Raw genomic sequence first — 11199 nt, forward strand, 5'->3', positions numbered from 1 at the left:
CGTCTGGAAAAATTTGATGGATTTTGTTGTTGGAATGTCCGACCGTGTGTACGGGGGCTTGGAATAGTAGGCGGTGTGGCCACCTACACTTGGGCTCAGAGATACCTCCTCTGACTGACGGTGAATTGTACCAGCAGGAGAGGATGGGCTGAAACCTGAGTGGCAGGAAGTTTATGTGGGAGTCCTGACCAATCATTAACTTGTGTGGTTGAAAGGAGGTCTCCTATATAAATGGGGGTCACATCCTTCTAAGGGGGGAAGGGCTTGGGGGCCTGAACGTGGACAGAGGGCCTGGGGCCCAGGAGAGCAAAGAAAGAAGTCGAGTGCTTCAGGAGGTTCAGGCCGGACACCTGGAGTGCAGCGGAGTCAGCATGTAACTGCTGACTCTGGGAAAGACCCAGACATCCCCATGCGGGGCATGCGGGGCATGCCGGGCGAGTGAGGAGGAAGCAGGAGTAAAGCAGAAGAAGAGAACTGGGTGAGCGACTTTCTGTGAGTGAAACATGGACTAAATTTAGGTCCTCTGTTCATCACTGGGCTCTGAGTGGAACACCACTCCTGACATCACCAAAATATCTTGGCCAGGAAGCTTCCTGGCTGTCATACAAGGAAAAATACAAACATGTATAAAATAAATGATTGGGTTGTATTAAGATCAGTGAACAGAATGGCAGGCAAAGAAACAGCTAAAGACAAGTGAGGTAGTCCAGCAGAGAAACAACGCAGTACAGTACCCCTTTAAAGATACACCCACCCATCCTGCAGGACTAAAGACTGAAATGTTCCCTTAAGTGAGCAAAAGAGGAGTAAATAGAAACACAAGGCTAGCTCAATTGTAGGCCCTCATTCAGAAAAGTCTAAGCTCTAGGAAGTTTGACAAATCTACTACCCACAACTAAACTATGTATTGGGATCTTCTGCCGGCTATCTAGGGGCCCTTAATTTGGCACATGGTGAAGATTGCAGTCCTTTTAAGATGTTTGGAGGATACTTTTCCCCCCCAGACTCCTTTAGCCACTTTGGGCTATGTCTGATTTTAGTTTTTTATATGACATTGTTGTTTTTTTTTGTTTTTTGTGCATGACAATTTATTCACACTGTTTTAAAAAAATATATATATATATTTTATTCAACACACACCTCCTGTGGGAGAACGCAGTTCAGTCCACAGTCATCCCCTGTGGTTTAGTTTACCTTTTACATGTGAAGAACTAGAATAATCCTTATTGGCAGTAATGTGATTTGCAGAGTTCTCTTTAATAGGTGATGAAACAGTTGGATAGGAAAAGATTCACTTAAAGAGTATTGAGTCAAAGCAAGAGTCCCTTTAACAATAAAAGAAGGAGGAAGAATGTAAGGTGTGTTCTCCTTTAAGTAGATAAGTTAAACTTGAGCACACTCTTTCCTAGGATGGCTTGAGCTTGGGTCAAAATAAATAAAGTGTTCTGCCTAGCAGGGAATAAAGAGGTTAACTCAGTCAGGTAACCTGCAGGCTTACCAATTCTTATGCCTCGTACGCACGATCGGAGTTTCCAACAACAAATGTTCGATGTGAGCTTTTTGTTGGAAATTCCGACTGTATGTAGGCTCCATCGGACATATGAAAATATATAGAACCTGAGAGAGCACACGCCAGCTCTAGTGTGTTATCGTTTAATTGTAAAGTTCAATGTGTAAAAAACGAGGGTGGCACTCACTGACATCCGATGTTAAACAGCATTGACAACTCCATAGTGACCTCCTCTCCTGGCCTGTAAGGATCAATTGGCTCACTGAGACTTGCTGCGTGGTAAAGGGTAACAGCAAGCACAAGCCGCCTACTGCCTAGTATCACACACCGCTCAGGAAACTCGCGCGGACCAGCCAGCGCTGTGTGACGTCACTCGTGGCTGGGGGAGGGGATGCACAGTGATATGGCTGACTCCTCTCGTATGCTTCATGCAGCTGCTAGGACAACATGTTTCAGAGGCGAGGCGTGTTTACCATTATCATTGAAAGTGAAAGTAAAAGAAACCCCCAAATTTTGGGTTACCCCCAGAAAAGTAATAGAGGAGAAATCTTCCAATGGGGACACTAGGTCTGCAGACCCTGTGGTCCCCAAAGAACTCCCTTAATTTGCAAGGAATGCTTCTTACTTCCTGTTTGGCTATGGGACAGGGAGTGAAGGGAAATCTCTGCAATGGGACAGAGATGTTGGAAAACAGATCTGACAGGGGTTATAACTCTATGCAAAATGGAAAAAAAAGGTTTTGCCTAGAGGTACATTTGAGCAGCGGATAGCATATATTTTAAGTGGCCAGGTTGGCTAAGTAGGAGCCATGCTGCCCTAGTGATAAATCCAGACCTGGATGTCACCCTATACCAGGAATTGTGTTATTTTCAGGATTACCAGGGTAATAAGGAAATAAGGCTGAAAGATGAAAACGAATGCAGCTTCCACATCTAAGGGCTTTCAAGGTGTAATATATAACATTTTTGTTTTTAAGGTTACATTAGGGGCCCGCGACCGTGCCGCACTGCCACTGGGAGGAGGCAAATCGGGTGGTGTCATGGTGGCTGCCTGGAGCCTTTTGGTGGCCAAAGGGGGACATCAAGTCTCTGTGAGGAAGCTAGCGGTGGGAGGGGCGTTCACCTCCGGTGCGTCGGACCGTGTTAAGAAAAGGCAGCGCGAAGCTGGCCTGCTCTGCCACTGCTGCAAACAAGGGCAGATAGAAGGCTCCTTAAGCAGGGATTGGAGGGGAAGCTGGAAGGAGGTGCATGCACCTGGCCTCTCACACACAGCCAGGCCTCTATTTGAGCATCTGGTGCCGGCTATGGGTGGTAAGTGGTACACTGCACCTGGTGACAAGCTATGGGTGGCAAGTGGCACACTGCATCTGGTGGTAGGCCACGGGTGGCAAGTGGCACACTGCATCTGGTGGCAGGCTACGGGTGGCAAGTGGCATGCTGCATCTGGTGGAAGGCAATAGTGGAAAGTGACACGCTGCATCTGGTGGCATGCGATAGTTGCAAGTGGCATGCTGCATCTGGTGGCAGGTGACAGTGGCAAGTGGCATGCTACATGTGGTGGCAGGAGAAGGTAGCAAGTGACATGCTACATCTGGTGGCAAATGGCAAGCTGCATCTGGTGGCAGAGGATGGTGGCAAGTGACAAGCTCAGGGCTCCCAATGATTCTGCATTATGGTAAGTTGAACTACTGTATATTACAATGTACTACAGAAATAATGTCATTCAATCATCTTGACACCATATCAAGCATGGTGTCGGGTGATTGAAGTGCTAAAACCAGTCATTTGCCCGAGAAAACCCGCTGCCAAACTACCCGTCCACCCCGACTCGACTCTAACACCATCCGCATTGAGTTGCATATTGTATGTAAACTTGTCTTGCTGCTTTTTAGCAGACAGCAGTTTTGTCTATGAGTAATGATGTTGCAGATTTTCTAGTAAAGCTTTAGTATAAGAGATTGCACAGTCATGGCCACCCTGCAGAATGTAGATGTTTGCTTAATTCATAATTAGTGACAACATAGTAAATGTTAAACTAGAGTTGTCATTACATATACCCCTAGTAAAATCATTCTGATTAGTTATCCAGAACTATCAATCAGATTTCAGATTTTTAGAAGAACTGAAAAATCTTTGACTTGCTGCTGTCTGAACTATGTAAAATTGCCTTAAGCTACTAAATTACTGTCCACTGCATTTGTTTAGCACCACTAAATCCCTGCTGCAAGGAACCCCCATGTGGTCACGCGTGCTGAACTGTGCCACTACTGCAGTGTGTTGTTTGTTGCTGTGTGCCCACCAGTGTCCAGTTTTTCGAGTGTACCACTGTCCAGAGTGTTCCGGTGTCCTGTTTTTCTAGTTTGAGAGCACTGCATGTAGGGTGACCACATTTCCAAACTGCTATTCAGGGACAAGGGTTTTCCGCGGGATTTTGGCGGCGATTCATTTGTCGGGTGAATGGCTGGTTTTAGCACTTATATCATCCCAATATGATGCTTGAAATGTATTTCTATTATTACATTGTAATCAGTCATCAGTATAGACTCCCCTCCCTCAGTATAGACTTCCCTCACTCAGTACGGACCCCCCTACTAACTATAGACCCCCTCCCTCAGTCCTGCCCCCTTTATAAGCCCCCATCCTCAGTACGGACCCCCCTCCACTAACTATAGGCCCCCTCCCTCAGAACAGACCCCCCCACTAACTATAGACCCCCCTTCCTCAGTACAGACCCCCTTCTCCACTAAGTATATACCCCCTCAGTAAAGACCCCCCTCCACCAAGTATAGACTCCCCTCCCTCAGTACAGACTCCCCCCCCACTAAATACAGACCCCCTTCTTCCTCAGTATAGACCCCCCTGACTAAGTATAGGCCCCCTCCCTCAGTATAGATCCCCCTCCAGTACTGACCTTCCTTCTGCTTCCATCGATGAGTCGGACACCGGATCCGTCAGCCCCGGATGGTGATCATAGAGATTTCCGGCGGACCACATGGTCGCCGGAGTCTCTATGATCGTTTGGAGGCCGTGCGCGATGCTATGACGTCACGCACGGCCTCTGCATTAAAAAAAAATGGTGCTGCCTCGGCTGGGAAGCCGTGATCGTTTTTTAAATTTTTTTTTATTTTAGGCTTCCCAGCCTAGAGGTGAGATGTGGGCTCTTATTGACCCCATATCTCACTGTAAATAGGTCCGATCATGCCATATTCCTATTGCAAGGGATGTTTACATTCCTTGTAATAGGAATAAAAGTGACCACATTTTATATATTTTTTTTAAGTGTCAAACTAGAAAGTAAAATTAACAATAATAATAATAAAAAATTTTTTAAGCGCCCCTGTCCCCGTGAGCTCGTATGCAGAAGCGAACGCATACGTAAGTCCCGCCAACATATGAAAACGGTGTTCAAACCACACATGTGAGGTATCGCCGCAAACGTAGCACGAGAGCAATAATTCTAGCCCTAGAACTCCTCTGTAACTTAAAACATGTAACCAGTAAAAAATGTTAAAGCGTCTCCTATGGGGATTTTTAAGTACCACAGTTTGACGCCATTCCACGAGCAGATGCAATTTTGAAGCGTGACACATTGGGTATATATTTACTTGGCGTATCTTCATCTTTCACATTTTGCAAAATAATTGGGCTAACTTTACTGTTTTATTTTTTTTAAAGCATGAAACTGTTTTTTTTCTGAAAAAAAAGTGTTCGAAAAATTGATGCGCAAATACCGTGCGAGATAAAAAGTTGCAACGGCCGCCATTGTATTCTCTGGGGTCTTTGCTAAAAAGACATATATAATGCTTGGGGGTTCTATGTAATTTTATAGCAAAAAAATCTAATTTTCACAACCCTATGTCCGCTTGGATGGTGGGGCTACCACCTCCACTAAAGGCGCAGGCGCCGTTCGGCTTCGGAAATTTTCCGAAGCTTCTTCTGCCCCATACTGCGGGTCGGACGCTATATGATGGCAGGACACTATCTGCCAGAACACCCACTGCGCATGCGTGAGCGAGGCCGCTCGCTGCGATTGGCCGCACAGTCATCTGGGACCTGTCATGTGTCCCAGATGACAGGAGGGAGGAGGCAGAGCTGAGCCCTTCCTGTGCAGAGGGGAAGCGATGTCACCAGCCAAGGCACTGAAGGAGGCAGACTACAAGGGACCCCCTAGCAACAGGCATTTAGAGGTGAGTTTAATAAAAAAATGCTAAATTTTTTTTTTTTTTTTTTTTAGGAATTTTAATGATTTTTTTTCTGTGCAACACCACTTTAAACCTCGTCAGTTTGTTTCCCCCATCTGTGTCCCATTGAGGAGACTTCCCTTCACTTCCTGTTCCATATCCAAAACAGGAAGTGAGAGAAAACCTCTCCAAAGTAAGGAAATCCCTGAGTGTTACCAGAACTAGTGTCCCCATTGGAAGATTTCCTCTCTATTCCTGTTTTGGTCACAACCCAACATTTGAAATGAATAGTAAAAAGGACAAATATAGAGAGGGAATCTCCCCAAAGGGGGCTCAGACAGCAAAAAAAAAAAACCTGACAGGGGGTCTAATTCCTCTCCACCCTATCCAAAACTAAACGGTTTGCCCTTAGCTGTACTTTAATTGAAGAAATTTACTTTGAACTCCACCTTATTTCCATCCCTCTCTTTATGTATTGCATGTGTAGAAAATAAGATGAGAGCACATGGAATATCTATGGAAATGAGCTGGAGTTCAAAGCGAACCATACTATTGTCTGCAGGGATCAGCATTTGGGGGGTTTAAAACACGCAGTGAAGAGGTGTGTTACCCAGAGCCGTCTTTAAGACAGGGCAAAAGGGGCAGCTGCCCTGGGCCCTGTCATTGTTGTTGGGCCCAAAGCAGCTGCCTCATACTTGCCAACTATCCCAGTTTAAATTCCCTTGTCCCTTGAAGTTTTAGTCCTGTTCTGTGTCCCGATATTTCAGTGTGAAGTGCTGCTACTAATGCTGCCCAGCTCTGCCCTGTTGTGTACAGATGACTCGCCTGCAGATCCTGTGTTTACATGTAAATAACTGGCATTCATATGTAAATAGAGGCGGCATTACTAAGCAAATAGATGTGGCCAGCGGCATTGATATGTAAATAAAGGCGGCATTCATATGTATATCATGCTTCCCTGCAATGAGAAGATGATGTGCTGTAACCTCTAGCAACCAATCAGTGAGCAGTATTACTGTACAGTATTCTCTAGCAACTAACAAGCAGAAATAATTTGCTGTAACCTCTAGCAACTAATCAGTGAGCCGTAATGTGTGCTGTAACCTCTAGCAACCAGTCAGTAAGCAGTAATGATATGCTGTAACAGCTGGCAAACAATCACAATTGCTGCCTGATCTGATACAGTAAACTGATATTAAGTCTTGCTTCTATTTATTGTATGTCTCCGAGCAGGTGGAGAGTGAAATTGCATGGGGGGGGGGCCCCAAGAAAATTTTGGCCCGGGGTCCAATCAATATTAAAGACGGCCCTGGTGTTACCACCTCCTCATTGGATGTCCAATGACTCTAAAAAGTGACCTGAGAATGGATAACTTTTCAGCAGAGTGGCAGTGCCTGCTGCAAGTGGGTACAAGCCTTGGTGTTCACATTGATGGGCTTCAGAATCCTATATGACTCCCGGGGGGACAACACCAGCATTGTGTAGGGCCAGTTCACACCATAGAAATGCAGTCCGGATGCGTTCCAGATACTTTTCTGTTTGCGCGTTTTTGACATGTTTTTAATGTGGTCCAGTGCGTTTTTGATGCAGTTCAGTGCACTTTCTCCCTCTTTTCTTTCTTAACCTTAAGCACAGACTGACGGCTACAGCGCGGATCTGAATTCCCCTGTGCGCGCTCCCTGCGTGTGCCCTACAATGAGTCAATGAGACTCGGTGATCACCAATCCGAGTAAGGGGCTGGTCCCGGCCCCTTACCATGTGATCAGCTGTCAGCCAATGACAGCCGATCACATGATCACAACAAAAGTTCGGTGATCGTTTTTTTTTTTCTCCTCACGCTGACAACGGAGGAGAAAAAAAAGCCCATCACCGGCTCATCTTAAAGGGGCATCGGTCCCGAAAAGGAAAAGGCAATTATGTCTAATTTATGCCACCTATCAATGCCCACCAGTGGTGCCAATCAGTGCCACCTAGAAGAGCTGCCTATCAGTGTAACCCATCAGTGCCCATCACTGCCCCCATCAGTGCCACCTCATCAGCGTACATCAATGATGGACAAAAATTACCTGTTACCAGCCAAACTACTTCAACAGTGATGGAGCTCATCCAACTGTTTAAAGTGCTTGTAAACCCACTTTTTGGACTTCTACCTATAGGTAAGCCTAGAATAAGGCTTACCTATAGGTAGTGGAAATATCTCCTAAACGTGCGCTGTGTAGTCCGCCGAAAATTCCAACGGCGCATGTGCGGGGAAGAAACTAAACGAAGTGACGTTTCTTCCCTAGCCTGTGCCGTTAATTGCAGGCTCCCGTGCACATGCGCGGGAGTGATGTCACGCAACTCTGGTGAATCACAGAGCTGGAGTCCGTGGCCCGGAAGGAGCAGGGGCCAGAAGATGGTCGCTGCTTACACAGGGGACATCGCTGGATTCTTTTGCAGGTAAGTGGCACATAATGGGCTAGTATGCGATGCATACTAGCCCATTATGCTTTTCATTTGCAGGCTATACAGGGAGCAAAAGAGGAAGTAAAACCCATCAGGGTTTACTTTCTCTTTAATACTCTCAGCAAAGTGAAACCAAAGGCAAGGGGAGTGTGTGCTGTGCTCTCTGCCTCTCTCTATGGTGCAATACCCAGCCGTGAGAAGTACTGTACTGCTACTTTTAAAAGGGTCCTATACAGGTATTTGTGTGTGTGTAATGCCACGTACACACGTAGCCAACTATCCGACAGACTTAGTCTGGCGGACTTCCCGCCAGACTGTCCGTCTGACTTTCCGAACGGGCTACTTGCGCACACACGGCACTTTTTCAGTGGACTAATACGGCGTACTAAGTCCGCCGTACTATCCGCCCTACTTTTGAAATGAACGGACTCGCCCACACACGCGGAGGAAAGTCCGCTCATTTTGAGAGCGTCTCCAGGTAGGTGGTGCCGCAAAGGAGACGTCGCTGGCCCGCCACCTGGTATGGACTTAAAGGGGAACCCCAATGCCGAAAGAAATCGGCGTGGGGCCCCCCCAGGTCCACATCAGACCCTTGTCCGAGCACGCTACCCGGCCGGCCAGGAAAGGGGGGAACGATGAGCCCCCCCTTCTGAGCCGTACCAGGCCCCCCCACCCCAAAGCACCTTGTCCCCATGTTGATGAGGACAAGGGCCTCTTCCCAACAACCCTGGCCGTTGGTTGTCGGGGTCTGCGAGCGAGGGGCTTATCGGAATCCGGGAGCCCCCTTTAATAAGGGGGCCCCCGGATACCGGCCCCCCACCCTATTTGAATGAGTATGGGGTACAATGTACCCCTACCCATTCACCTGTGAAAAAAGTACAAAAGAAACACAACACAGGGTAAAAATAGTTTATTGAACAGCTCCGGGGGTCTTCCGTCTTTGGGGGGTCTTCTCGCTTTCTTCCTCGCCGCCACCCTTCTTCCGACTTCGGGGGTCTTCTCCCCCTCTTCGGTTCTTCTGCCGGGCCACCGCGCCTTCTTATAGCTCTTTTACAGGCGGTGGCCCGGTCTTCTGTCGCCGCCGCCGCCTTCTGTTCTTCTGTTCTTCTATTCTTCTCTTATTCTCTTCAGATGTTGCCTTGTCGGATCCTCCGCCCACTCCATCCCCCCTTTCCTGGCCGGCCAGGTAGCGTGCTCGGACAAGGGTCTGATGTGGACCTGGGGGGGACCCCCATGCCGATTTTTTTCGGCGTTGGGGTTCCCCTTTAAGTCCATACCAGGTGGAGGGGCCAGCAACGTCTCCTTCACGGGCCCCGCCTACCTGGAGACCTGCTCGAAATGAGCAGACTTTTCTCCGAGCGGGAAAAGTCCGTTCATTTCAAAAGTACGGCGGACTGGCACACACACGGCCAGATTGTCCGCCGAAATTCCAGTCCGGCGGGAAGATTTGAGTGCAAAACTACTTTCTAAGTCCGCCGTATTTTCGGGTCAAAAAAGTATGCCGGAGGCTACACACGGAGGGATTGTCCCCCTCACTAACTATAGACCCCCTCCCTCAGTACAGACCCCCTCACTAACTAAAGACCCCCTCCCTCAGTACGGACCCCCCTCTCCACTAAGTATATACCCCCTCAGTAAAGACCCCCCTCCACCAAGTATAGACTCCCCTCCCCCAGTACAGACTTCCCCCCCACTAAATACAGACCCCTTCTCCCTCAGTATAGACTCCCCTGACTAAGTATAGACCCCCCTCCCTCAGCTCCGTGAATTCATTCAGACGTGGAGATGCAGATAGGTCCCACCCCCTCTCTTCTCATTGGCTCACTGAGTTTGATTGACAGCAGTGGGAGCCAATGGCGCCGCTGTGTGTCTCAGCCAATGAGGAGAGAGAGTCCTGTACAGCCGAGTCTCTTGTGCAACATCGCTGCATCCTGAAGGGCTCAGGTAAGTATGAGTGAGGGGGGCTGCTGCAAGCAGAAGGCTTTTTATCTTAAAGCATCACGATAAAAAAAAACTTCTGCCTTTACAACCACTTTAACTCAATAAAACGACAACTATTTTTGGCTTATTTTTTAATTTTTTTATGTTTTTTTAATACTTTTTTTTAACTTTCCTGTTACTGTAAAAAAACTTTAAAAACTTTCCAGGATAGGGTCTCTCAAAATGCTATAGCCAGTTTCCTGACTATCTAACATATTTTGAAACCCTTAGTGAATATGTACCCTAGACCAGTGTTTCTCAACTCCAGTCCTCAAGGGGCCCCAATAGGTCATGTTTTCAGGATTTCCGTCAGATGAAATGGCTGTGGTAATTACTAAGGCAGTGAAACTGATCAAATCACCTGTGCAAAATAACGAAAATCCTAAAAGCATGACCTGTTGGTGCACCTTGAGGATTGGAGTGGAGAAACACTGCCCTAGACTCTGCCGTTCTGTACCCTATACTAAATACTCCACTAGTGTGTGGTAGCGACAGAAACAGTCCTTGAGGCAGAGACCAGGTTGGCCAGGACAGCAGAGACAAAAATGACAGGTGTCTCACGTCTACTACAGACACAAAATCTTTTTTGGGGTGCCCTTTGTGTAGGGGTACCAGGGAGGAAATATAGAAATAGCCTATCATGCAGCCGGCTCACTGCATCTGGATTGGGAAATTGGGCCACAGAACCTTCTGGATACAAAAGGTCTGTGATGATCTCTTCCCGAAATCTTAGGAAGGATCCACGTTTTCCTGACATTTTGTATAGTACAAGTCCACCCCTCCCATGTTAAGGTTGTAGTCGTAGACAGAGCGGGGCTTCACAACAACACCAGTAGCCGTTGCAATTTGGACTGTCGTAGCTGCGTGAATGGAAGACAGGACAAAAACATCCCGTTTGTCCTTCCACTTTACTGCAAGCAATTCATTATTTCTCAAGTAGCCTCTCTCCCCCCTCTAAGTCAAGTATTTACAAGCAATTGGGGGAAGCACTGGCGATTAGATTGCACGGTGCCACGTGCCAGATCCAAATTCAGAAAGGTGTCTAAAAAGTGGCACGCCTGTATAAAAATTGTCCATGTACAAG

The sequence above is a fragment of the Lithobates pipiens genome, unplaced genomic scaffold (genome assembly GCF_037356315.1).
Source record: "Lithobates pipiens isolate NorthernLeopardFrog02 unplaced genomic scaffold, aLitPip1_a1.2 Scaffold_16, whole genome shotgun sequence".
Classification (NCBI taxonomy): domain Eukaryota; kingdom Metazoa; phylum Chordata; class Amphibia; order Anura; family Ranidae; genus Lithobates; species Lithobates pipiens.